Here is a 27,323-nt window from a genome sequence, read left to right on the forward strand (position 1 = left end):
GCCCATTTAATTCTGTGAACATCAAGTGCCACTTGAGAGGCTGTGGGATGTCCTTCCTGGCCTCCAGGTTTCCTTCTGGAAATGCATCAGTTCCCATCTGTCCTGTGCCATATCTGCTGGCTCTGGGCAGGTGTCTCAGAACCTTAAGGGTTCTCACGCTGCTTTAGATTCTGACACGTAGGCAACTGAATAAAGCCTTGGATCTCCAATGCCTGTAACAGGAATGCAGACACGCTTAGTTGCTTAAATATAAGCTCTAGAGACATCCCTGGGCACCAAAATTATCCTTGGAGGCTGACTGGCATGAGGGAGAGTCTGAGAAGGACCAAATCTTCCTGGAGCTGCCCATGGGCCTGGGCACCTCTCCCCAACCCAGATGCCTCAGGGGTGACAGATGCCTTACTTATCCTTAGGCAATGGAATCCTGCACTTGTAGCCTGTGTAGGGATACTTGTGTTTGGGTGTCTGCTGGTCTACTGAATCCCACCCCTACTTATTTCATCAAACTTCAACTGGGTCCAAACACAGAAGATGTATCTTGCAAATATGCATTTTTCAAAAATGGGGTGAAAGTTTGTGATGATTCCTGGGTTTTCAAATGATCTGCAGATTTAAAAGCAAAACAAAAATTGTAAAGTGTACATATAACATTAGGAATCACCAGAATTTTTTCCAAGACTTTCCCTATTTTCTTTCATAAGAATAAAGAAAACAGAAAATGCTGACTTTAATACTGATTTGAGTGAAAACTGTCATTGTCAAGGTTAATGCCATGCTTATTCCATCCTTCTTCCTCCCATTTGATTTCCCTTTACTTCTTCACATTGTCTTTGCCAGACAAATGCAGTCAAACCTATTTCCATGGGTAAAATGGTTAAGCAGTATAGAAGGATTTGGACCCAGGGCTCTGAAGGCCTATTGACCATGTTAAATACTTAATGACATTTTAGGGTAGGGTTTTTTGCTTATTACTTCTCATTTTTAAATAGCTTGAAATAGAAGTGAAAATTTAACAAACAGTTGTTTAGGCATGTGCTGTTGATTTTAATTGAAAGATCTGAGACTCTGAGGTTCCTTTTCATTATTAACCATTTGGCTTGTTCTCCTTGTGCTGCTGGTGAGCTTCTGAGTTCCAACACTAGCACAAATGTTGTTACTAGAAGTAATCAGACAGCTCCTGTTTCTGCCAATCTTTCATAGAAAACAGCCAAACATGCATTGGAAGTGTGAAGAGGTAAAATTTAATGCAACAAAAATATATAAATAAAATCACTGCTTCTTGTAAAAACAAGTGTACAGAGAAAAATATTTTTAATTTTCAGACTCCGGAGTTATCCCTTATGACTATGAATCCAAAATATCTTGGTGAAAGCACCTTCATCAATATTTTCTTTACCTGCTCCACTGGGTCCTGCTCCAGGAGCATACTACATGATGGATATCTGATTTGGTTACACCTAGATTCGAACTGACTTTGAGTCTAGACAGCAGAAGGAGATTTCTTAGTGATGTTGGGGTTTAACAAACAAAGGATTAACAAACAAAATTAATTCTTAATTCAAGGACAATGTTACACTCCTATCAACCAGAAGGAAAGATAAGTGCTTTTCTCTGCAGAAACCTTCATATCCTGGATTTGGCTGCCAGATGAGAGAGTGCTCAGAATCTCTTGCATTTTCGCTTTCCCTAAATCCTATATTCCTTTGCCTTTGCTCCACATGAGCCTGGAGAGTCATCCTCCCACATCCTTCCCAGAATACAAAGCACCCTCAGTGCATGACCCCACTCCTTGGCCAAATGCTGAGTCCTTTTCTTCTACTCTAAGAGCTTGTTCTGCATGACAGTGCTTCTGTCTTTAACACGTCTTTTGTGTAGCAGGTTCTGCCCTAAGATTTGCTATGGATCTCCCATCGAGGTCAATGGATGTGGGAAGTATGTCTGCATAGCTCAACCCTGCTTTACTGTAATTTCAAAGAAAAGCGAAGTGCTCAGATGTGATAAATGTGACATTCTTCACTCTGGATGCTGGCTATCACAGCTACTGTAGCTCACTGGCTCCTCAGACAGACTGAGAGCACAGCTTTTCCTCCCAGTCCTTCTCCTACTCTCATCCTCCCATTGGAGCACTCGTACAGTCACACAGAGAAGGACTCTAGCACAGATGCCTTTATTCCGCCCTCCTCATCACAGGGGAACCGGTCAAAACAGATGCATTGATGGGTTTGGATTTAAATGGTTTTGGGCCAGAGAGTTTGCTTCAACCAACCTGGAGATTCAGCTTCAGCTTATTTCAGCGGCAAATGTGTATCTCCAAGGACTTCGGTGGGAGCTGTGTCTGCAAATAGATCTGAACCTGCAAATATTCAAACTGGCAGAAGAAACTGGACTTGATATGGCCCCTAACATAGCCTGTAATTCCATTAAAGAAGCAGAAGAAGGACATGCCTGTCTATTTGTTTTGCTGCTGCATACTTCTTTTTGGTTACTTTTGTAGCTGCACAGTTGATGGTGTGTCATTCCCCTTGATTTTGTCTCGTGTCCGTCTCCATTGCACGGACTGTACCCTTTAATGCATTTTTTAAATTTTAATGAGCTTATTAAATAAGCTTCTTGTTACTGAATATCTCAGACTTTGCTTAGTATCTCAGTTGAGAATCACCTCTTCGCAATACCTCTGCAACTCGAAAAAAAAAAATACCTGTAAAAAAATTGGATTTGGGGGAATTCTTGCTGCCACTGCACCACATGGTACAATGCCACTATTTCTGCCTTCAGATGTAAATGCCTGTGCAAATGCTGCTTTTCAATTAAACTGTAGTACAATTCGTTGAAGTTTAGCCAAAGAAAGCCTGTGAATGGAAACACTTAAACGATACATTAGGATTTAGTTACAGACTTTGCATTTGTTTTCTCAACCAAATGTAAAACAATTGTATAGGTGCCCATAGGAGAGAAGATTTTACTTGGGTTTTGTTTGAGCGTTAGTGTTAACGATCAGTGCTCAAGCGTTTTAGATTTCAATCTTAAATTAGCAATTTAAAGACAACAAAGAATGATTTTCATGCTTGTCAGTTCTGATTAATGTAACATTAACCCCTAGAGAACAGTATATTGCTCCAGTACTTTATTTCAACTTGCGAGAGACCAGTCCTGCGAAACAATGAAAGATTGTTTTGGGCTTTCTCTCTCTCTCTTTTTTTTTTTTTTTTTTAATGTGAAATTTAAAGATAACACTAACTATTGCTGCTATCACGTTTAATTATTGTGGGTCTTACAGTTGTTATCTTCTAAGGTATGTGACAAAGTGAGATTTCCTAAATCACACCTCTACCAAGTTAATACGATTTCATTGCTTCCTACAGATCTCGGCGCTGATTTTGCCGCTCTCGTGTGGATCCCGAGTAGCCCCAGCTTGCTACCTGCTGATCTGAGCTTTCAAGGGCAAAAACTTCTGGCAGCATGCACAGGAAATTTATATGCCTCTCCCCTGCTGACTAAATTACAGAGAGCAAACAAAACCAGAATGTGAAAGTGGCACATAAAATAAGGGCAGTTTTGCTGTAAAAGCAGTTGCTTTTTGATAACTACTTGTAAACCCAAAATTTGTTGTCATTTTCCTGCCTGTAGAACAGCAATTTAAAGGGTTGCTGTTACTTATCCACAATTCAGAGATGGTGAGATAAGCATATGAAGAGGATGATGGAGATAAGGAGAGGCCAGGAAATAACGAATTTGCCATCGGGGTGGATTAGGGTGTAAATGGGGGCCCACTGGTTCCCCTGGTCTCTTCTCACAGTAGGGTCAGACAAAAACCCTGCCCATATGAGACAGCAAGAGATCTGCCATTGACACAGCTACAGTCTCCCCAAATAACCCAGTGGAAACCTGGTGACATGTCTGCAGTGCAATCAGTCTATTCTCTGCCAGACAGTGCTCCTCATGCACGTTTAAACGAGGGCTTTGGGGCAGGCAAAAGCAGTGCAGTAGAAGAAAAAAAAAAAAGAAAGAAAAAAGAAAAAAAAGAAAGCCCTGGGAAGTTTCAGCTTCCTAGTTGCAACAATTAAATGGTTTTGTATAGAAACGTCACCAGACTTCCAAGTAATTCAAATATGTCATGGCTGAGATAACTCTTACCTAGAAACCCCTCTGTGGGAGAAACAAAGACCATAAAACCTTACAGAGGCACAGGAACAAAAATTGTTTATTCCACCCCAGCTCTTTAGATGTACTTGTGTATTTCCAGGGGCTTAGGCCGCATTTTTTGTTTCCCTTCTGTTGCTGCCTACACACTGGGGGCAGAGAGCCAAGAGCTGCCTCACACAAGCCCATCATGCAGCAAAGAAGGCAGCATGCACTTTGTGCATACAATATTTCCCTTGACTCCAGTGGGAGCTTGAGGATCTGCAAGAACTACAAACCTGGTCTTGAAGGATGATTTATGCTTCGTATATTTATTTTCCCGTGGTATTTGTGTATTGGGAAACATTCACAGGTTTGAATGGAAGATCAGTGCATGCCCATGTACATGTACATGTTTGTCTCCCCCACGATGACAGACTGAGGGCAGCATCCTGCTCCTTTAGGCATGGTACAAATGCATAGCAAGAGGAAGTTCCTACAGTGAAGAGACTGCATTTAAATGGATGATAAAGACACAGGGGATAGGAGAGGAAGTGTGTGATATTAATTTATTGTAATTGTCACGCTTCTTGGGCTGCTTCATCTGCACGGGGTTAAGTACCAGTAAGCTCTTTTGGGTGACAGCTGGCTTGCCAAAACTTGAGGTATTTATCAGAAAGCCCTTACACAAAGAAGAAAGAAAAATAATGAACATCTGGAAACATGGTGGAAAATTAATGGTGTTTTCTCCAGAGGGTAGAAGTTCCCTCCCCAGATAACAGGGAGGGGCCAGAAAGGCTGAGGCTGGACTTCCCCATGGAAGGAGCTCCGAAGTCAGCGTCTTTGCTCACCCAAGCCTTGGCTGTGAAAAAGAGGGGAGAAGGGTGGCCAGATCCAGGAGCAGGGGTGCTCCCTCAGCCCCTAAGGTAGCCCCTGGCTCTAAAGCTTGCTCCCACTGTTCTGTACTTGAAGGCACACTTCTTCCTTTCTGTAACAACTTTTTTTTTTTTTTTAAAAACATGCCTGATGCTATTTTAATAATAATGACAGTAGAATAATTTACATTTGTGTTTCACTTTTGGTAAACTTTTTGGAGGCTTCTCTTTCCTCCACTGTTTGCTGCTTACAGGGGAAAATGTAAAAAGAAAGCATTGACTTTTGAGCCTAACCTAGGATTGTGGCAACTTCTAGTTATCCAATGCTGACATTTAGCCAAGTTTACTGCACAGTCACCCAGTGCTCTTGTGGCAAAGTTTCATAAAAGCTTCAATTACAAAACAGATGTGACACTAGTTTACGTAGAGGAGGAGATGATGTAATTTTTGTGGTTCTAGTGCCAAGATAATCAGGAACCAGGACTTGGTGCAGGCTTACTTGTGCTCTTTGTGGGCAGTGAGAAGTTCAAGCTGTCTCTTTAAGAAACAACAGTAGAAATCCCAGTTCTGAAAAAAATTTCACCTAATATAGGCAAAACTACCTCCTTAGTGTACTAGAACCTGAAGCAATTAAAGGAAATGTCTTTCCTGTTTGTTTACTTCAAACCCTCAACAACCTTGTGGACTTACTGTCTGTATCCTTTCTCTGACTTCTTGGGGATTTTTTGTGCCCCACCACGCAAGTGAGTCTTTTATGAAATAGAGGTGAAAAAATAATGCAATAAAATGGGAGGACAAGATTGTGAAATCACTGCTGGTTGCAAAGAGCATTTGGCAGACATGACCTTAGAAACTTTGATTTTTAAAACTAACTAGATTTCAAAGCCATCTTTCTGACTTCCCAGGCTTTTCACCACAATTAATCTTTTTGGAAGGCCTCTCCTTGGAGCATACTCTCTGACCTGGGAATACAGCGCTAAACTAGGTCCTCCTATACACTTCATGAACCCTATTTCAAACATCTTTTTGTGTTGGATGGAGAGTGCTTGTTCTCTAGACTCACGGGGAGAATGCTCATCACTAACACAGAACTCTTACCTTGCCACTATGTCCAACAGGGACTGGGGTCTCCTGCAACAGCAGGATGAAAAGATGGTCCCTCCACTGAGGCGCTTAGGGCAAATCAGAAGCAAGGGAAGTAAACATCAGTACAGACAGGGAAGTAGGAAGAAAGATGGAGAAAATAACACTGCTCTTGCAACTCAGCTAGGCTCGTAATTCCTTGGGTATGTCAGCAACAAGCTCTTGCAAGTAGCAGCAGAAAGGAAGTTGTTGATAATGTTCACCACAATGCCACAGGCATGTCCTGCTCTAATTATAGATGTTGTGGTGTCTTGGGCATGACACGAGGGACATCACATGGACTTGCCAGACTGCTGCTGTGCAGCAAATTGCAGTGTCCAGGCCTTAAATGGTGTGGTCACTGGTGATAAGCACCGGGGCTTTCCAGTGGTGACCACTGTAGGTAGTTTGTGGTCAGAAGGATGGCAACCACAGTGAAGAGCTTTCATATTGTTATTTAAAACAAAAGGTAAAACCAGCAGGAGTCTGTGGGCATTTGCAAAGACATCAGACTGTTGTAGGGAAGACAAGGCAGTCACTGAGGCTGCAGAAATTGCCCATTCTTTACCAATGTCCTCAGTTGACAGAGCTATTTTTAAAACTAAAAAACCCTTGTGATTTTTTTTCCTTGCAGTTTTGTTAAACACTGACCAACATTTTTCATGAAATCCAGACTTTGCTTTCATTTGGTCATAAACTAACCTCTAAGGGTCTGCAGCTAACTCTGCTACTCCCTGGTACATAAGCCCCAGGACCAGATCTGTATAGGCTCCTCTGGGACAGCTTAAGCTGAGGTTTTACTCTCACCTCTTAGGGAAAGGATGCTCTCTTTCTGGTGTGTTTTCATTTGGAGCTCTCACAATATCTCATGATTCGGATGTCTTGGATGTCAGCATGTGTGAGAAAGTTGAATAAACCCAAGCATTGCTGGGTGAGGCTGGGCAAAGACAGGTTTGGACCTAGCTGGTCCAGACAAGAGGTTAATCTGGAGCGAGGGCAGCTCCTCAACCTCACTAGGAGTGGCAATTGCACTGCACAGAATTGGCCTGTCCTCAATTAAAAGATTTTGCATGGGGTTTTCTTGCTTGTCCCATACCCACTTCATTATTGGGAGTTAATGGAGATAAAGGAATTACATAGGCAAAGGAATAATGTACATATTTAATAGTTTTGATGATTTAAAGACCCTTTTAAGATCTTTCTTTACCCAGGACACCTCGTGCACAGCTTCCTCTCCCTCTCTGAAGAAGCAGGAGGTGTGGGATGTTGCATGCCGTCCACAGAGGGCTGTTAGAGGCTCCAAGCTGCTCTGTCAAGGATGAGGGAAGATACTCAACATGCTGCCTGTCTGCAGCCACATGTGGGGGAAAACAGCTGGGAAAAACTAAAACACACAATCCATGCCTCAGCCTGCAAGATCCCAAGGGCAGTAGGGAGCTTTTTAAAGGTTCACTGAGGCAGTCATGGCCTGCAAAGAGTGCCTGGCTCACGGACTGGGGCAAAACTGTGTTTGAGTCCTGTGTGCACACATCAGGGTTTGCTGGATATCAGGGTACCTAAGGACAAGAACCAGGAAACAAACTCCACTCGCAGTGGCTCTGGAGGAAACAGCTGGAAAGGGAACCACACCGAACTATGCAGAGTGTCCTTTGCACCAACACAGCTGTCCTTTACTGTGTCATGTCCAAACCTACTGTTGTTTGGGGGACTGGAGTCTGGGCTTCATGGACCGAGCTGGCAGCCTGGAAGGTAGAGGCTCAAATGTTACGTTCCTTATATAGGAATGTACATTCCCTGTAGTGGAATGGAGCCTGTAAAAGTCCTCAGCCTCATGCAATCCATAATCCAAGATGGATAAGGCAGTAAAAGTAATGGTGATCATCTCCACTTAATACACAGGAAAGCAGATGGCTGAGGGAGAGAAATGACTTATTCTAAGTCACTGCAGGGAGTGCAGCCCCATTTCCCAAGCTGAATTAGCAGGTAAGTGAGTGTCTCCTGGAAGAAAAGAGTTTTCACAGCAGGGGCACCTGCTCATTAGAAAGGATCCAGACATTTATTTATTTTGCTTCCTCACTGGTTTCATGCAGTGAATTTTGGTCTTCTGGCAACGCAGTGCTTTCTTGTATACTCTTCTAATTTTGAGGGAGGGTGTTTTGCTGACATTCATACAATATAACTGTTTCTCATGTCAAATCCATAGAAAAGTTTTGACGTTGCTGTTTTGTGCTTATAAATGGGCTCCCTTCTCAGTCCGTGCATGACTGTAATGAATAAACCAGGTGTGACTCCTGGTTTTGCAATCAAAAGCACAGGGTATTGATTTTCCAGACTGAATATGTAAATAAAAGAGGTCACATCGAGCCTTCGTAACTCAGGCAAGGTAACATATACTGAGAGCTGGGAGCCAAATGGGACTGAAAAAATGTTGATGAGTCAAGTATCTGTACATGTACTCCACCTACCTCGCTATCTATAAATCATCTGTAAGAGGAAATAACTTCTTCCAGAGGACTGTATGGTCATGCAGGTGATGTATGTCCCTTCTCCAGCCTGTAAGCTGTTGCAGTCAGGAGAGGGCTGTACCTCAGACACACTGGTGCTGGAGGGAGAATGTAAATAGATCTGTGGATTAAATAATCTCTGGCTCTGCATGGCTGGAAATGAAAGACAGTTTTTCTCTAGGCCACTGTTAGAACAAGCAGTGCTGCCGCTATAGTTTCCTTTCTCTGCCTGGGAATTTATGCAGTTGGCAAGGATCTGTACACTGCAGATGACATCCTTGGCATTTTTCCTTGTCACACAGCTATGGAAGATCCAGGGCACTGTCCCAGAAGAAAGTAGTAGTGGCTTAAGCTGATGATACTTTGAAGCAGACTTGGTTTTTTTGGCTTCCTCCCTGGGCCAGACCTTGCTACCAAAATGTCACCTGAGCTATCAGTTCCTTGCTGTCATGTGTACAGACTACTTTCTGCTGACTTGGGTGTGTTTATGCCCCAATGGGGGATGCATTCGCCGTGCCTGCGGGCCGTGACAAGCCGCTGGCTATGGACACGCTCCTGCTGCTCTCTAGTGGGTGGCTGTGGAAGAGCTCGGGCACGGCAGCGCCCCAGCCCTGCTGGGAATTTCGGGCGAGAGTCACAGCTGGACGTGGTCAATGCCAGCACGGCAAGGCTCCAGGGGTCCCGGCAGCGACTGCAGTGAGGACGGCGGAGGCTTAGGGGGCACTGAAAGCGCGCTCTCCAGTCCTCTCTCTACCACTTGTGTAAACTGCGGGTCTGAAGTAAGTGACTGCTGGTTTTTTTAAGGCGTTTGCACATTGAATAGATGACATGAATGCACGAATTAGGTCGATTCCTCCCCACCCTTGCTCTAAAATGGTGAGAAGCTCCTTTGTGTGTGTCTTCTTCACCCACGGAAGAGGCCACCGTGTGTGGGGCAAGATGAGTTCCCGGTGGGGGAGCAGCCAGGACCAACCAATGGTCGGAGCAGCATCGGAGAGCTGGGCTGGAGGCTCCAGATTACCCTGCCTGCTTGCTCATTTCCACCCATGCAGACCTCTGCAACATCCACACGTTTGTCCACAGCCAGCTGAGGTGGCCTTTAGGATCACTTTGGTGGCCAGTAATCCTGCTGTCCAGGTTTTTTTGAGCTTTCTGCAGCACGGCAGAACTCACCTATGGCTTCAGCAAAACCTCATCACAGTTGGCCCTGGGTTTGAGAAAATCCTCCAATTTGTAGGGATTTGGAGACCACTGAGAGCCTTCATCCTGCATGAAAGTCACACTTCCAAGAAGTCAGGCCTTCTCTAATGTATGTGAAGAGCAGTGTGTATGTGTGTGTAAAGCACACATGTGTTCCTGAACGTGGGCACCAGCTGGATATAGCTGGGCAGCCAGAGGAGGAAGGATGGGCAAACACAAGGGTACCAGGTGCTGGCCAAGCTGCTGACCAGGGAATTGGCAGTGCTTGGGGCTGGCAGGATGACTTGGTGACAGGACCTGTATGGGACAGAAATGAATCAGGCAACCATGGCTTCTACCCTCTCATTGTTCGGTAATTTTTAAGGCTAGAATTTTCAGTAACTGAACTTGGAAAACCTTTGAAAAGCCTAAGAAAACTTACAGTTTAAAATTTTGCCATAAGAGGGCAGTCTGAGATAACCTTGTAAGCAAGTTATCTTGCTGGGCCCTGAGTTTTTTCTTCTTAAAAAAAAAAGAAAGGAAGACTGATAGGTGTTAATGACTTGTCTCAAGCTGAAGAATTATACTAAACTTTAGAAGGGATTTTTGCAACTGGTGACATAAAATGAGTGTAAAAGGGAAGCATTTGCAGTAAACACAAATTTCTGTTTTCCTGGAAGAGATGTAAAATATTGTCTGAGTCCTGAACTCAGGAGTCAGAGGGATGAGATTTCCTCTTTGCACAGCTGTATTCTCCTACTAGGAATGCAGGTTTTGAATTTTTCTTTCCGTGGAAAAACTATGTGGTCTAATGTTGGGAGTGAATCATGGCAGCACATGCTCATGGTGAAAGAGCAGAGTAACTGCAAGACAGGGATGGGGCACTGTCGCTGTGGTACTGGGGATGGTGAGAAGAACGACACAGAATTCAAGTCCAGGATAAAATGGGATTATTTAATTAATTACAAACTCGTTTATATAACTTGGTTTGTAATAGAGGAATTATATGATTGGTCCATTGATCAACCACCTACCAGAGTGATTGGCTGAATCGTATAACACCCATTTCCAAAATATTTTTCCAGTGTACCAAAAACAATCTTCACAACACCCTGCACCTGTGAAATAGTTTACAAAATCTCAAACTGTTTCCCAGCTATTCTGCGTGAGAAATGAGACTTTCACAAGTGGCTGTAGAAAGCTAGAAAATTTCTCTGCTTGCTTTTTAGTATCCACAGGGCACCATGGCATCTTTGGAGAAGTGTTTATAAGGGGCTCTGAAGTCTTGCTCAGGTCCTGCCAAAAGGGGACTGGCAGCCATGACCCTCCTAGTTCCTGCTGAGTTTCTCCCAGTGCACATAATCTCTAATGTTGAAAACACCAGCATGGTACTGGACTTTGAAAGGTTGCCTGCTGCTAGTCTGATTGCTGGGATCTGGAAGACAAAATCTCATCCTCTTTAATCCCCAACTTATCTTTCTGTGGTTCTGGGCAAGACACTTGTGTTCCCTAAGCATCAGCCACTGATGAATGGATGCAGAATGCTTCCCACAGCGTTGTTCAATGACTGCCTCTTGCAGAGTGCCTTAAAATGATGCCAGTACTGCTCTTCCATGTCAGATATAAAATGCACTGGCATTCCAGCCCTTGGTTGCTGTTGTTGGCCACTCCCTGGCACAAAAAGTAGAGGAAAAGAGGATTAGAACTGTAGTGGCTACTGCCTCTCATGGTACTGCTGAGGGACTGGTGGGGCAGTGGCAGATAGGACAACTCCAAAGCTGGCGGCAAGCACTTCAGGTCCAGAGCTGGGAGAACTGGTGGGATGCCACCTCTTCTTCCCTCTTCTGCCTGGGCATCGTGGTGACTCAAAGTAAGCACAAAACATCTTTTGTTAAAACATCCTTTTGCTGTGCTCTCTGTCCAATACATTTTACACTTTATTAACTCAGACAAATTCATTTGCTTCATGGTGCAGCTCAAGGGCAGCTGTTCAGTCAATAAAAAAACCTGAAAGAGAGCAAATGTTGTTTATGCCCTAATATCACCCTGGAAGGCAAAACCAATCAATCTTGGCCCTTCCTGTAAGAAGAACCACGAAGGGAGGCAAACACCAGAGAGGGCTGGTGACAGTGTGATGCTGGAGCACAGAAGCAGACTACATTCAAATCACAGCAGTGCTCAAAGGTGGGAGACTAAATCCCTGGCTTCCAGACACAGGGTGTGAATTGCACTCCAGTGTCCTTGCAGAGCCCTTCTGTTCCTCTCCTGCAGTGATGAGGTGACATAACCTGTCTTCTGGTAATATAACCTTAGCTTCTCATCTTGAGCTCAATCTCTCCAGTATATATCAACCTAGAACTAATTTTGTCTAAAATGAAGTGCTGGTTTGTATGGGAATGGGCAAGGTTATAGCAAACTACAATTGAACTCAGCCATAGCTTTTGGATGCAAAATTAACTTTGATTTTATTTCAGTAGTTCCAGTTAAAGGTTGTTTGCTGTGCTTTTTTCAATGTTGAGATGAGTGGAATGTTTCAAGAGTGAAAACCAAAAGTATATAAAATATTTTCTAGACCCTCCTCAGGTCTGCTTTTACTATAGTGTATAATGCATGGCATAAATTGTTAAAAGTAAACCACCAGATACTCAGAAATAAAAGCCTGTGGGAGGAAGGACTTGGAAACTACCCAACATACTCCAATCCCAATAATCTGAAAAAACCCCCCACATGGATTTCATGGATGTGCTATTGGCATGGGTTTTTTTTGTCTGCCATGGCAAAAAGAAAATGAAAAAGAAGAAGGAAAAAAGAGAAGAAGAAGAAGCAGCCTGTTTTTTTAACTCAAGTTCACAACATGTAATACTTCATAAAACTGCCCCTGGGAAATTCTAAGGTAAATCAATACACACCCCATCTCACTGTAATTACTGTGTTAAATACAATTAAGTGAGTAACTAGTAGTTAGAAATAGGGATGATCTTGCTTTTTATGAGTAGAAGACATCTTTAATGAAAGTGCTCCTTTGCCATTTCTGTCTACATTTAAACTTTAAAATTGAGGGAACAGGCAAATAGCTTCACACTCCAAAGGGAATTTGCAGTTTGCTATAAATGCACACGTAGGCTTCATAGGAGCAAAGTGAGGTCCTCAGCTGTATATAGGCAGATTCCTTAAATCAGTGCAGTCATGCTCACAGAAGTAAAAAATGGACCTGTCATCTCTGAGAAGCAGTTAGTCCACTGCTGTGCTCCCATGGGAAAGGGAAAGGCAATTTTCCCAACAGAAGGAATTGCTCCATAATGTGAGAGGTCATTGAAATGCAAGTAACAAACCAAAACAGATGAAATATGTGCAAAGTAAATAGATCAAAGACATTGAGATAATTAATTACCGGCGGTCTAGTTCTCAGAGAAAGACCATTCATTCACAAAGAAGCCACTGTACCCGACACTTCCCAATATTGGTGTCTACAGCACGCATTTACTGATGTTTGTTAATGAGTAAAGACAGAATTATTATGCCAGATAACTGTCTGCCCTAAAAGTTCATGTTCTGTTACCATAATGCCTTGGCCTACAAATAAATTCCACTACATTCATAACATTTTAGTTTAAGAAAAAGTGCCAAGTCCATTTTTGTGTTTACTAATGTGGAAGTTTTGATGTCTACATGCTAGTCATTTGTGAGCTTACACAGCCATTTCAAAAGAAAACTCAACCATGTTATGAACTCAAATTCTCTTAATTCTTAGTGCCTGGGTACCCATCTTTTTAACCCCATTAGCACAGCAGGAATATTTCTGCTGCAGGGACAGCAAGTGTGGAAGGGATGAAGTCCTTTCAGCCAGTCCTAGTGCTGGCTCTTCGACTGCCCAGACACTGAGATGGCTCTCTTTCCCTGAAGAATTACTGGAATGATAAAAAATGGACTGAATTTTCTTTTGTGCTGCACACCCTGGTCTGATGGGGTGAGCACCTTGAAGACACAGCAAAGCTTGTGGCTACAGGGCTATTTCCGCAAGGAGGAGTGTGATATGAGCCAGGTGTGAGCAGTAAATGGTAGTTGCTCTGAGTCTGCAAACCCAAAGGTTTGCCACGTGGGAGGATATTCTGGGAGCAGGCAGTAAGCTGGAAGGCGCCAAGAGTATGGAGAGGAGGATGCTGATTGCTACCCAGAGGTGGCACCTACCTTCTGCAGAAAACACCAAGAGCTTGTTTTAGTCATTAGGTTTCTCTCTTTGAAAAGTAACATTTGAAGCAACCCAGGGAAGCTGCGTGTTTCTCAGGTTTTCTGAGAGATGCTGAAGATGTTCATCCACTCATTCCCAGCACCTTTTTTGCCATGACCTTCAGCCCCTAATTTTTACTCCTAAACATTTCACAGGTGACTGAAGGCACAGGGCCAGAGGTACAGACCCTGCAATTTCTCCCACTCCTTAAAGGAAAGCGACATGCTTTCCTGAGGAGAGGACTGTCATAGCACAAAGGAGTCCAGGCTGTGGTGGGGAGGTCAGGGTAAGTGATAGGAAAGGTCTCTCATGTCCGTAGATGTTAGCAATTTGGGACTTTCATACATTAGCGGTTTGGGACTTTTAGCATCCCAGCTCTGGTTCTGCATCCCCTAAAAACTTCAACTCCACTTAGGTGAGACCCGTGGTCTTGTGGAGCTGCCTGGAAGATGCATGGTGCCATACCTTGCGATTTCACCAGCTTGTACAGGATCTGTGAACCCACCAAGGCATGGGCCAGGTGACTCCACCAGCCGTGGCAGGCATGTTAGGGAACAACAAGGGAGTGAGGGGACAACAGCCCTGTTCCCCAAACACCTAGGGAGCAGGACTGGGAGAGAGGTCAGGAGAGCTAAAGAGGCTTGGAGGAGAAGGGTGAGTGATGGCCAGGACCAGAGGGAAGAGAACTGGGGATATCTGGAGAGAAGGAAAGTTCTGATGTGGCTGCAGGAGCTGGGAGGGTTCTGGGAAAAGTGCGGTGCGCGATACAGTGGTCCAGTTGGCTCTGGACAAGACTGGGATGATACCTCGAGGGGAACGGAGGCACATGTGAGGGGCAAAATTGTGCTTTGCAGCATGTGGGATGCGGTGTTGGGGTAGTCTTTCCTCACCCTCTCCTTTCTTTTTTTGTTTCCAAAAAAAGTCAGCTGTCAGCTGGATGTGTGCATGCTTGTATGAATGGATGGATGCATAATTGACAAGGGGTGATTGGTTCATCCTCTTCCAGATTACCCCCCAGACAATTATATCCCAACTGACCATGTTCAAACCAGATGGGCTTTCAAGTCTGAAAATTTGTCACGGATTCTCTCTCCCTTTTAACAACATCTCAGTAACTATAAAAAGAATGTGGATAAAGCACTCTCTATTTATATGAACATGGGGGATGCAGCACATCAGTTGTTTGCCTTTGTGCTTCATATCTGGCAAAGACCCCACCATTGTCAGTACACAACTGTATCTCCAGCTCTAACACTCTCCCAGAACAGTGTTCTCCCACCAAGTTAATAGAACCTAAGCAAAGGGATTTAAGGAGCAGCAAGCAAGTGATAGGGGACAAGTGTGAAGGCTTTGTTTACTTTGTTTAGCATAGACCTTTAATTTTAGCCACCACAAATATAATAAGGACTTTTTTTTATTTATCTATGCAGCTGTGGGGCAGAAAGAGCAGAGGAGCTTAAAAGACTTATTCATGCAAGCAGGGCTGCTGTGCTAAGTCCTCTATTTACATACTGTGAATGTGTTTCATTCACATTAATGCAAAGTGAAGGAAAATGGATGCAAATTCTGTGTCTCCATCTCTATGGAGGTACAGAGGCTGACAGTGCAAACAGAGGCTAGTAATACTGCTATTTTCCCTTCCACCAAATGGAAAACTCACCTACACAAAAGGGCCAGAAGTGTTTTCTAAGCTATCCCAAACAAAACAAAATTTGCTCATATTCTGTGGCTCAGGGACTGCTATAAAAATTCTCTGTCATCTTCCTGCCCGTTCTATTTCAAGCAGAATGATTTCCCAGCTAAAGGAAAAATAGTTTGAGACATTATTAGCATTTTTCAAGAATTCCTGCTCCCAGTCTCTTGCTTGTGCCAGGCAAATTTGTTTTCCTGAACTTTGGCACAGTTTATGCAGAAAATTTCCAGGTGTTACAGGAAGACTTTCGGGCCGTAGGTTGGTGAAACCTTGGTACAAGCACTGAAAAAAGGCAAAAATATAAATCATCTTTGCAAGGTGCATGTCTGAAGTTGTTTTCCTGTATCCATGCACCTTTCCCCTATTGATACCTGTAAGCCAGAAACAAACTGGGTTTTTAAGAAAAGAGGAATTGAAAAATCATGGCCATAATAGCTGCTCTGCCTCCAGAAGCCTGTGGCAGAGCTGGAGGAGGAGTGTTGCATGTCAGGGTGCCACCTATTCTTGGGGGTGCTCCAGCAGCTGGAAGTGCTGTGGAAACCCTGCCCTGGGGTCATGGCCAGCTCTCACCAGCCCCTCCCAGCACCTGGGGACATTCAGTGAATGCTGATGAAGCTGTGACAACCTCTCAGCTGCTCTTGCAGGTGCATTTGGTGCCATGCAGAAGCCCAGAGCAATGTGCCCCAGTCATGGTCGGCCACTGTCTCTATGGATTCTTGAGCCAGGCTTCCATGCAGCACCTTGGGTGCCATTGATGGAGGACAAATCAGTAAAGACCTCCTTGCTTCTTGTCATAGGTTAGCAAGCGTAGTCCCGGAAGGGACGTCCTTGCTAAGGGGTGCTTACAGTTTCCTCTGGGAACTGACAGAACCTATCAGCTGGCCAGTTTGAATATGGACAATTCTCTAAGCCACTTAAAGTTGTGATCACCTCTGTGATCCACATTTAAGAATAGGCAAACTCCCCCTCCAAGCTCTCTCTCGTTTCCGGCGCTGGGACAGGTGGCTGCGGGCCCCGTGTGGGGGCCAGCGGGCCCGGCCAGGCCCTGCCTGGGCCAGCCCGGGCCGGGCCACGGCCATCCTGAAGCCATGGACCTGTTCCAGCCATGGAACCCCCCCCACTGCCTTGCCGTGGGCAGCCGGAGCGGCTCGGCTCTCCCCCCTCTCCACTGCGATAAGAAAAATACAACATTCCAGCTGCAAAGCTGCAAGGCCGAGGTGAGATTAACCCTTTTTATTGCTGTGAAGAGCTGAAAACCTGAGGGAAGAGAGAGAGGAGATGCTTAAAGCTGAAAGTCTGTTGTGAAGCTATGATATATCAGAGTATCCTGTTGTAATTTCATGAAGATATGGGGGGTGGAGTGTTCAACTCGTGAGCAAAAGCACCTGCGCTGAGATAGGCAGATGCTGACGCAGCTGTAATTTCATGAGAAGTTTGGACAGGGAGAGATGAACCAGATGAGGACTTTTGCTCCAAATGGGAAAGGAGAAAACCTCAGTCCGTAGAGATGAACCAGATGAGGACTTTTGCTCCAAATGGGAAAGGAGAAAACCTCAGTTCCTAGAGATGCTCCCAGAGATAGTCCTAACGATGAAGATGATGAAGACCCTTTGCTCCCAGGGAAGGAGAAGGGCCTCTGTTTTTGTTTCTGAACGGCTCAACCTTAAAATTGTACCCCAGAAAACTTCAAGAGTGGACCCTCGAAAGCAGTTGCGGGAAAAGCTGCAAGTCGGGGGAAAGGACTCACACGCAGGCAGAGAGACTCCTCTTCCTAAATGGACTGAACAATATTTGGAAGTGGGCGGCTGTCTCGTTGTGATAATGTTTTCATAGCATGAGCAAGAAGAGACTTCTCTTTCTAAATGGACTGAACAAGGTTATTATGGAAGTGGTAAACAGACTGAACATCTTAAGGGTTGTCTTTTCACATTGTCAGTGGGAGAAGGGAGGAAGGTGGGGGGAGGAGGAGAGTTCTGAAGGTGGTATAATTTTTTTTCCTTCTTCTTTTAGGTCTGTTAATAAACTTCTTTATATTCTTTCAAGTTTGGTGCCTGTTTTGCATTTCTCCTAACTCTTATCTCACAGCAGATAAACAGTAATGAGTATTTTGGACCAAACCACTACACTTCTGCATCCTGTTTAACACCAGCACCCCTTTCTCTTCAGCTCCATCACAGACAAAAATACCCTATTAACAGCCTGTAAATCCTACTGGGTGATGATTCCTGAAATAACACCTTTTCCCACCCCTCCTTGCCTGGAGCAGGATTATTTGCCAGCTCTACTCAACACAAGGGCTAACCTGCACCATGGGAACACCTATTTAAAGAGATACTTTTTTGGCTGTTTCTTTTCATAGCTGAAGTGCGTGGAGAAAGGCCAAAGTGATTCTCAGGCATCTCTGAGCTGCTGTAGGAGAATCATGGGTAGGGGAATCAGGGTGGCAGCAGATCAGTTTTATCTGGCTCACAGATTTACAGTCACTCTTTCCAGGAACACATTCTTAACTACTCTGGTTCAAAAAGTGCATTTATTTGCTCAGCTATCATTGCTTTCCAGCTCATTTTCTGATTTCTCTCTTGGCTTGAATATTTCAAAGAAGGATGCATGCCGGGAAGTCACTGCTGGAAAGCTGCAGCCTTCCTTCTTGTCTCTCAGGGACTACCAAGGCTCCAGAGACCAGAACACATGTTTTTTCTACTGCACTAAACATTTTGAATGTATGCTAAAAATGTTAATACATTATTGAAGGGCCTGGAATTTTTCCTTCAGGTGTGATGCCTTTAGGCCATTTGTGCTTCACACACGATTGCAAGTAAGGGCTTGTTACACTGCCAGAAACATGCACTTAATGAAAAGTTATTCACTGTCCTATTATGGTCAATAAGAGAGCTCAGCAGTCACTCAGCTTTAACATACCCTACTTTTTTCTCAAAAGCCTTGCTCTGGAATCAGAGCTGCTGTGAGGGCTCAGGCAAGAGGTTCATCTTTCCTTTGGGGAAGGCCCTACATGGGTGCAAACACTCCAGGCCCAGACTGGCCGCTGTGGGCTCCTGGTAAAGCAGCCAGGAGATGTGCAATGAGCTGGAGGTGATGGCAGCAACAGAAAGGACCCCAAGAAGGAGGAGGAGAGGGCACTGCAGAGCACCAGGAATAAAACCTCTGGAAATAGTGGGGGATGGTGTGGGAGGATTTTGCCCTCTCTCTGACTGGGTACCAATCTGATTTCGCTGTTAGGTCCTTGCTAGAGCTGCACAGTCATAGTGCCAGAGTTCAAAGCAGCGAGGAGGTTCCCCAGGAGGCCAGGGATGTTCCTGGGCAAAGGAAGGGCAGATGTCCTGTGGGTGCCAAGTGTGGCACCTCTCACCCAGGGGTCTGGCAGGGAGCCATACATCCCAGACACAGCCTGTGGGGATCCAGTCAGTCCCTGTGGCCCAGTGGGACCGTGGGCTGCTTTACGCCAGGAAAGGTTAGTGGCACAAGCCCTTGTGCTTGGAGAAGCTTCTTGCTGCTCTCAACAGCTTTGCAGAGGTTGGCTGTAAGTTGGCTGTTCAGGTAATACCCCAGTGGAGTGTCCATCTCAGGGTTCCCTGGGTGACTTTGGATTTCCTTTCTGGCTAGCTTTATCATCCGTTGTGGTGTGGCTATTTCATTCTGATTGCATATTATTAGTTAAAATAGTCCCATACTGCCTCATTTTTATCCTGAAGCCTCAAAGAGCCAGCAGATTCCGTTCTCAGGAAGGTGCTGATCAATACCTATGGATAAGGGCTGGAGTTCTGCCGTATACTTGAATCAACATCAGGTTTCTTTTGGGTTTGACAACTTAGATTTAACTTCAGGCAATTTGGAGATGCTAAGGTAGCAAAGGGCACATTTTCTGCACTCAACACACAGGCACAGGCTTTCTTGCTGGATGTTGGCAGGGTTTTATTGTGTATCCATAGGCAGCGTCTTGAGGGACAACGCACAATCAGGGCCTCGGAGTTCATGAAAAAATTCCATTTGCAAGGAGATGGATCCATATGGCTTTGCAGAAGGGAAGGATTTTGGGGGGGATCACTGGGCTGAGCTGTATGCCTGAACCATGCTGTATGCCTCAGACCCCAGTGAGCTGGCTGGGATGTGTGTTCTCCTCTCCCACCGCTGTCCTCACCACCTTGCAGGACCGTGCCCGTGTTTTGACTCCTGAACGCGTGGCCCCAGCGTGGCCGGGCGCTGATCCCAGCCTCTCCAGCAAGCAGAGCGTGTTGTTCCGCCTGTCTGCTCGCAGCTTTCGCCTTTCTTCTGTCCTCCTGCTATTCTACCGCTACCATAAAATGCAGTTCTGACCTTTTTGTCCTCAGCAAGCTATTCATTTAAAATACAAATGCTGTCCTCAAACAGCAGTCATTAATATGAGGCAGCAAATTCTTTTCTTTGTTCTTTATTGTTGATTTCCCCCATTGGGAAAATGGGTGGCAGGAGAACTGCATAGCTGCAGGAGCAGCTTGCTAATTGCATACTTTCAAATACTAATTTGTATGGGTTGGTTTGGTTAAAAAGGGGAAAGGAACAAGCCAGGGGGTGATAAAAAAATGTCAAGGTTATAAACTTCACAGAGGCTCTCTGGCCTGGAATTTTTATTAATTCTTTAAATGTAAATTGTAGACCTATGGCTGCACATCCATGCCTCCTGCAGAGTGCCAGGTAGTGTGGTGCAATTTGCCCTGCAGACCTTCGGTGCAGCAATCAACCCAAGAAACTGAGCTCTGCCCTCAGCTGCCTGGGAGCAAGGCCGGCGAGGTGCCAGCCAGGAGCCGTTCCCAATGCGGATGTTGCTCCCAGCTGGCGCCTGGCTGGCTGTGGGCAGGAGCCAGCCCCTGGCCCAAGTGGGGTCAGGCATTGGTGAGGGCAAAAACATCTCTGCCTTTAGGGAGCTGAGGTTTGGAGTGCCATCAAGTCAGCCTTGTGTCCGTGATGGTCTAAGGGAAGAGGTGTAAGAAGGTACTCATCAAGGAATGCCACTTTTTACTAAACCAAGAGGTATAGCTGAAAAAAAGGCAACTCTTTGAGCACCTATGCTGAGAGCGCTGCTCAGAGATTCCCCTACATGTGTCCCCATACCTGCCAGTGAAAGTGCTTACTAAACATGAACTGCAAGCTTTCAGTGTTTTGTAATGTGCCTGGATGATTTGCATTGGAAAACAAAACAGGACTTAACTATATTTAGCTCTTTCAAGCCTTTGAGTACCAGCCTGCTAGGTTATTAGAGGTGGTTATTATTATTTTGAGTGGTTGTCTTCTTTTGCCCGCTTCCATGTTTTTTGCCATACTTGATGTCTTCCTACAGATTCTTCCTTACCACCAACTTGCCACCATTTCTCTTTTTAAAAGGATATTTTTAGATGCTCTCTTCTGAGAAACTCACAATGCCCATGCATGGTACTCATGCATAGTGGGGACACTGCTGGCTGCAGCAACCAGCTCTGTCCCGTTTGGACATTATTGTCACTTCACCCCCTTTCCTGTCTCTGTTTTGTGCAGCCACTTCTTTGGAGAAGCTCTCTGTGCTCACCCTCAGCACCAGCACTGCCCTTGCACCCGAGAACCATGGCAGCCAGCAGCCCCTGCTGCCTGTAGGGGTGTTCCCCCAGCACAGTGCAAGGGTGCCCTGAAATGTGTGCTGAACCTCTGTGAATGTGGGAGAAAACCAGCCCTAAGGGCCCCCTGTGCTGCTCCTGCATGAAGGATGTGACAGAAGCCAGTGCCGGGAAGGACCTTCCCAGAAGAGTGAGGGTGGCACGGCATAGGGATCTGCAACTCACTGTCACACCCAGTACAGTGGCCAACATATCAGCAGCTAAAGATACTGGAGGGCTCCAAGGCTGTGAATGTGAGGGAGGCAAAGTCAAGGAAAAATTTTATTAACTGTGTTATTTTGTGTCTGTTCGCTCAGAACAGTAGCTATCTCTGTTTGTTCACTCTCTTGTCACATAATGTGATACAGAGTCAAAATGGATTTTATTGTTTACCATTTGCATTTAAAAAACAATCCTTCCCAGTATGTGCTACAATAGGTCACTGTTATTGTTTCCCTCTCTGCTTAATAAAGTTATCATGGGTGCATGACAGCACCAAGGGAAAAAAAGCATGTGGAGGCACCAGCTCTCTCAAAAATAACTTGTATTTCATTGATGAGAAAAGGTCAGAACCATTGGCCAAGTCCCACAGCTCAAGTGGGTTTGCAGTGGAAAGCACTGTAACTGCAAGCTTGAGCAGCAACTAAACCAATATCTAATTATAACACAGCCAAATGTTGTGTTGGCTGGGAACTGATATCTGAAGGTTGTTTCTCAGTTTATAAAGGGCAAAACAGTGGATCCCTTAACAGGAATCTCATCTGAGTTTTGTGATGCTTAATACAATTGACCAATTGACCATTTCCTTAACTGTAAGAGCAAGGATGAGTCAGTAATCTTTATGGCTTATTATTATTAAAAGAGTGTTTAATCAGTGAGTGGCAGGGAGACAATTGCAGTGGAAGTCAGTGCTTAGCAGCTTGTGAGTTATTTGGTTGCAGTGAGTGAGGTCTGTAGCACCTCTGGTTTGCAATAGGTGAACTTTACTGGCTCTCAGATGTCTGCATGCTCAGTGAGGGATCCCCCCCGCCCCAAACCTACAAGAAGAGGCCTTTGGTGGGCTCCAAAGCCACACTTTATGTTTTGTGACAGCTTTCATGTGTGCTGAAAACAGAATCACACAATGGTTCGGGATTAAAAGGGACCTTAAAGATCATCTGTTTCTAACCCCGCTGCCATGGGCAGGGACACCTCCCACTAGACCAGGTTGCTCAAAGTGCCATCCAACTTGGCCTTGAGCACTTCCAGGGATGGGAAGGTGGGTGGATTCAAAACCACATTACTGGTTCTCAGCAGGCTTGTTCCACAGCAGCTAAGCTTTCACCAGCAGGCTGTGAGCCAGCATGTGTTCCCTGGGACTGGGGTTCCTGCAGGCAGACAGGGTTCTGCCTCCACCCTTGTGGCATCTGCTGCTTGACGGTGGCCTGCTGGTGGAGGGGATGGGCTACAAAGTGTCTGTCTGGACTGTGGCAAGTGGGAGGTGCGGTGGTCTTACCATGCAAGCACTGCCAGTTGTGAAAGCCCAGCCTCATGCCGCTCCCAAGTAATGCCAGGGAAGGAAAACAAAATCCTCCAAAGAAGACAAAGGGGACAACACTTCTCCCCCAAACTTTGGTTTCCCCAGAGCCCTCAGACACCGCAGTGTTTTGGGAGAAAACGTCTTTGGACAGCACTTAGTATAACCCAGCACCAGCATCCACCAAGAGTGCAATTCTGCACCAGCTTGAGAGGGGGAATTGGGAAGACATAGATCTCCAGGGGTTACAGACAATTAAAATTAAAATGTTTTTTCAGTTTAATGAAAAAACATTCATAACATTACAGAAATTATACTAAAATTACGGTAATGCTCATACTCCTTTGCCAGCAAAGCAATAGGCTTTCTTTACTACAATTAACTCATAAAAAAACCCTTCCTTAACATAACAAGAAAGCAAATCCTTGCTTCCCCAGGTGAGGGAAAATGTGGAGATGACCCATGCAGGTCTATTTTTCAGGATGCCTTCAGATAAGCTGTTCCTCAGAATAAGCTGCGCTGCTAACTCATGCTGCAGGAAAAATAACAGTGCAGGAATTGTAACATGAAGCAAGAAGTTATCACAGTTGTGGATTTGAGTTTGGAGCTGGCATCCAGCTGGCAGAGACTGGGTGACTATTAAATATGTCAACAGCCCCAGATGAATGCCAGGATAGCCTTGTGAACAGGAACTCCTGATGGTGTTTTTTCTTGTAGTGTTGCTATTTTAGTTCTTTTTGATTTCTCTCTATTTTTGATGCTACATAGAGGATAAAAAAAGGCTCTGCCAGAGTCCTGGAAGGAAAAGAATGAGAATGCCAGCTGGTCACTCCTCCTTTGCCCCTGGCTAGTGTAACTGCAGTGTATTTGACTTTTTTCAAGTCACAGAGGGTTTAAATGACAGGTATGGTATGGCCTCAGTGTATGTCATCATCTGCTGGGTATTCAAGGATTTCTAAGGATTTAAGCTTGCCTGTTGTTTGAATACAGGATGAACAGTGATTTCTGTTCTCTGGCATGTGTTGTGTTTCCCTGAGGGTGGAAAGGGAGACTGGAATTTAAAGTGAATCTCATTTATTTAGTATTTCCCCGTACAAAAGCAAGGAGTTTTCCAAAGTTGACTGGAGTGCAGTCATTTGTGGAGAACAACCCGTGCCTGCTACCTGGGTTATGTTGGCGTGTAACAATACCTGTCTGCCCCATGAATGTCAGACAAAGCTGTCATAAATCCCGAAGGTCAGGCAGTAAAATTAATGGGAGTTGCAGAGAGCAGGACCTTGTCAGCTTCATAATAGTGCTGTGGGTGGAAAAAAAATTCTCGTGGTTTCCTTCAGGCTTCAGGCAACCCACCTACTGATGCTCAGTGGTCATTATCCAATTACAAGTGCTTTTTGCCCAGAAGAACGCAGTCGTTATTGCTTTTAATGTGTTAAAGAGTCAGCAGCATGGAGCACAGGCAAGGGAGCAGACCCCACTGCAGTCTGCGGCAGGAGTTCCACGGATCGTCTCCTCCTCTTGCCCGTGGGTGTGGGAGCTCTTTGCAATGTGAGTTGTATTTTGTCATTTGCAATAATGCTTTGTCATTTCAGAGGCGACCGGGGAGCAGCGGGGGCCCGGCCTCTTCCCTCTTCTGCCTCGTCCAGCTGATCGGTATCAGCCAGAGGTGGGGCGTCCTGTTTATGTCCCCGAGCAGGACTGGGAGTGCTGGCCCATCCCACCGGCACCGCCACTGTCCCTGGTCCCTGGAGCGCTGCCGCCGGGGCTGCTCCTCGGAGCGCCGAGGCCGGGCTCTTTGTCCGAGCTGCGGTACATGGTATTTACAGTGCCTTTCGGGGTTTCTGCCGGTCACCCGCCGCCACAAGGGAAATATTTTTATTCCCCCTCTGCTGCATAACTTGGCTTCTGTTTTCTTGTTGTTGTTTTTTTCCTCCTGCCTTTGTAGATGTTGGCTGCGGCCAGGGCCAAGTCACGGGGCAGGATGTGCTGCTTCTGCGGAGGTACAGACATGCGAATAAATGACATAGCTTTCAGGAACTTCTCCGGGCACTGGTAGGTGAGAATCTGTACCGCAGAGTTGTCCGCTTGGCTGGTGGCACAGCCCTGCACCACTTCATCCCCTCCTGACCCCCTGGCCTGGGGGCTGCCCAAGGGCAGCATCCCTCCCAAAATGCCTTTGTCAGAGGTGTTTGATGGCACAGACGGGGGTTGCTTGCACTGCAGAGTGGCTCTGGGCACGTTTACTTTGCACACACAGCTCCGCGCGAGCATTTTCAACCCCCTTAGGCGACTGCAGGCTGCATGTGCTGCCATGACCAGGTTCAGGCTCCCTTGAATCGGCCTCCCTGTTCTGGTCACACCAGCAGCTCTGGGGGCCTTTTCAAGGACCTGCTGTGCAGGTCAAGAAATGGCCTCTTGTTGTAGCTCTCTAGAGAAAGAGAGGCTGATCAGGTCCAGGCAGCCATGTCCAGGAAAAGGTGAATGCTGAGGCTTCCTCGTCTCCCGTGGCTGGGGTCCCTTGTCCCTGTATGTGCCTACAGCTGCAGAGGTGACAGTGTCCCTGCTTGGACTTCTGTTTAACTTCCCTGCCCCTATGCAGCATTAGTTTAACCCTCTGCTTCTGTGCCAAGAGCATCTTGCTGATGCTCCTCAAGCTACACAAGTACCTGTGCATCCTCCTGCCCCCTCACCTGCCCCTGTGGGGCAGTTGGGCAGTAATGACCCCTCAGGGTGCTCTTGGGTTTCTTCTGCAACCCTGGGGGGATTGGAGGATCCTGTCCCAACCACCATCTGCCACCAGCACCTCACATTAGGTGAGGTGAATCTCTAATCCTTGTCTGTGTACCTGCAATAATGTTTTCTTATCTCCTTCAGGTGTTACTCAGATAAAGCCCAAGCAGAGATTATGCAGCAGATTTGACCACACGGAGGCTTCACAAATGCTTGAGGTACAGAGGCAAGTTGCATCTGATGCAAATCAAGGAAAGCTCTGATGAAGGGCAGAGACAGAGAGAGAACATATTTTTTACACATATACATCTTGAAGTTATAATACGAGAAATATCTCCTACTGATCCAGGTAGAGATCATGTGTGTGAATCTGCCACAGGAACTGCAGTGAGGAATGCCCTTTCCTCCAGGTTAATGCCAGCCTAATGGATGGTTGTTTGGTTTTAATCTTTTTGCCTTGTTTGTGTACCTCAGCATGTGTCCTGAGCCTGGAGCTGGGCTGCATTTTGCATCTGCTAGAAGGGGTGCATATCCATGTCCACAGCAAGTCAGTTCAGGGAAATTTCACTAATGTTTGCTTTAGGAAGCAACTTTACTCTTCTCAGCAATTTTCATACAGATCTGATGGCCTTTTGCCAGCCCTAATTTCCAGATGACTTAAAAGCCATGTCTTGTATTTAATTTCTATGTATAAGTCTGAAACAAGATATCAAAGAAAGAAATGCTGTCAGTGTGAGCAACCTGCCTGGTCAGGGGGAGCTCAGAGACATGAGCAGAGAAAGCACCATCTGGGAAATGTAAAAGTGAGCATGGAGATGCACATACACACACCTTCATCCATGCCTGCAACCCCCCTAGACCTTCCAGCAGCCTGGCAAACTTCTCGTATCTGTCTTCTACAGCTGTGAAAGTGTCCAGATACCTCGAACTGCATATTGCAGTGCAACAAAGCTTGGGCATTATGGTATTTTTCTGGGCTACAGGACTCAGGCTTAAGTGTACCCATGAGTGCATCACACCAGTGATACATCACATGTTCAAGCAACCCAGCATTATATTTGCTCCCAAGGACCCCTAAGAGTGATGGAGAAGTGAGGAGATGGGCTAGACACAGAGAGTGGCTCTCCCAAGGCCTGCTGCAGCACACTGGTGTCTTGGCCATGCTAACATTTTCAATATGCCAGCAAGTTCCCATATATAGTGCATTTCCCAGCTTTTGAGCCTTGCCGAGGCATCATTGCATTCCCTTGAAGCAATACAAGGCATTCATGAAGTTTCTGTGCTGAACTGTGGGAAAAGTGCGGCAAGAAGCTGTGACCCCTGGGTAAGAGCATGCTTTGGAAACACCGTCATCAAAAAATCAACACATCAGCCCAGAAGGCCCACAGACAGCTGATCCCCTCCAGCCTTATCAGAGAGAGAGCTCCTGTGGATGCTGAGGCAGCAGCCACGGGACATTTTTGAGATGTTTATTCTATCGTGTGTTGATATTGAAGTCAATTCGATAACTAAAAATAAAGATTTAAAAAAATACACTGCAGCTATTTGTTCCTGAATTGTTATGTTTACCCATACCAGCCCAGATTTCCATTTAGGCAGGCCTGTGGTCCCAGATGTTCAGTCATTTTCAGCAACATGGTCATATCCCAGAAGATTTAGCCTGCTGGAGCAACTATATTAAACATGCCTGTAATTTTCCACTGTAACGGGAAGATTCCATTCCTTGGGGGTGGGCAATC

The 27,323-nt window shown here is 45.6% G+C and overlaps 1 long non-coding RNA gene across 4 annotated transcripts; it reads left to right on the forward strand.

The window, feature by feature from the left end:
• The first annotated feature begins 24,052 nt into the window (after positions 1 to 24,052).
• Positions 24,053 to 27,079, forward strand: LOC121663589. 4 transcript variants are annotated; one of them, XR_006015684.1, is made up of 3 exons: positions 24,053 to 24,670; positions 24,800 to 24,906; positions 25,729 to 25,843. It is a non-coding gene; the product is annotated as an uncharacterized LOC121663589 (long non-coding RNA). The 4 variants fall into 4 exon arrangements; XR_006015682.1 differs by having other exon boundaries at positions 24,053 to 24,402; XR_006015685.1 differs by adding an exon at positions 26,487 to 27,079 and having other exon boundaries at positions 24,054 to 24,906; positions 25,729 to 25,802.
• The last annotated feature ends 244 nt before the right edge of the window (positions 27,080 to 27,323 follow it).

This window comes from Corvus kubaryi, unplaced genomic scaffold (assembly GCF_017639235.1).
Source record: "Corvus kubaryi isolate FWS band 111438036 unplaced genomic scaffold, C.kubaryi_AGA036_p1.0 129, whole genome shotgun sequence".
Lineage (NCBI taxonomy): Eukaryota > Metazoa > Chordata > Aves > Passeriformes > Corvidae > Corvus > Corvus kubaryi.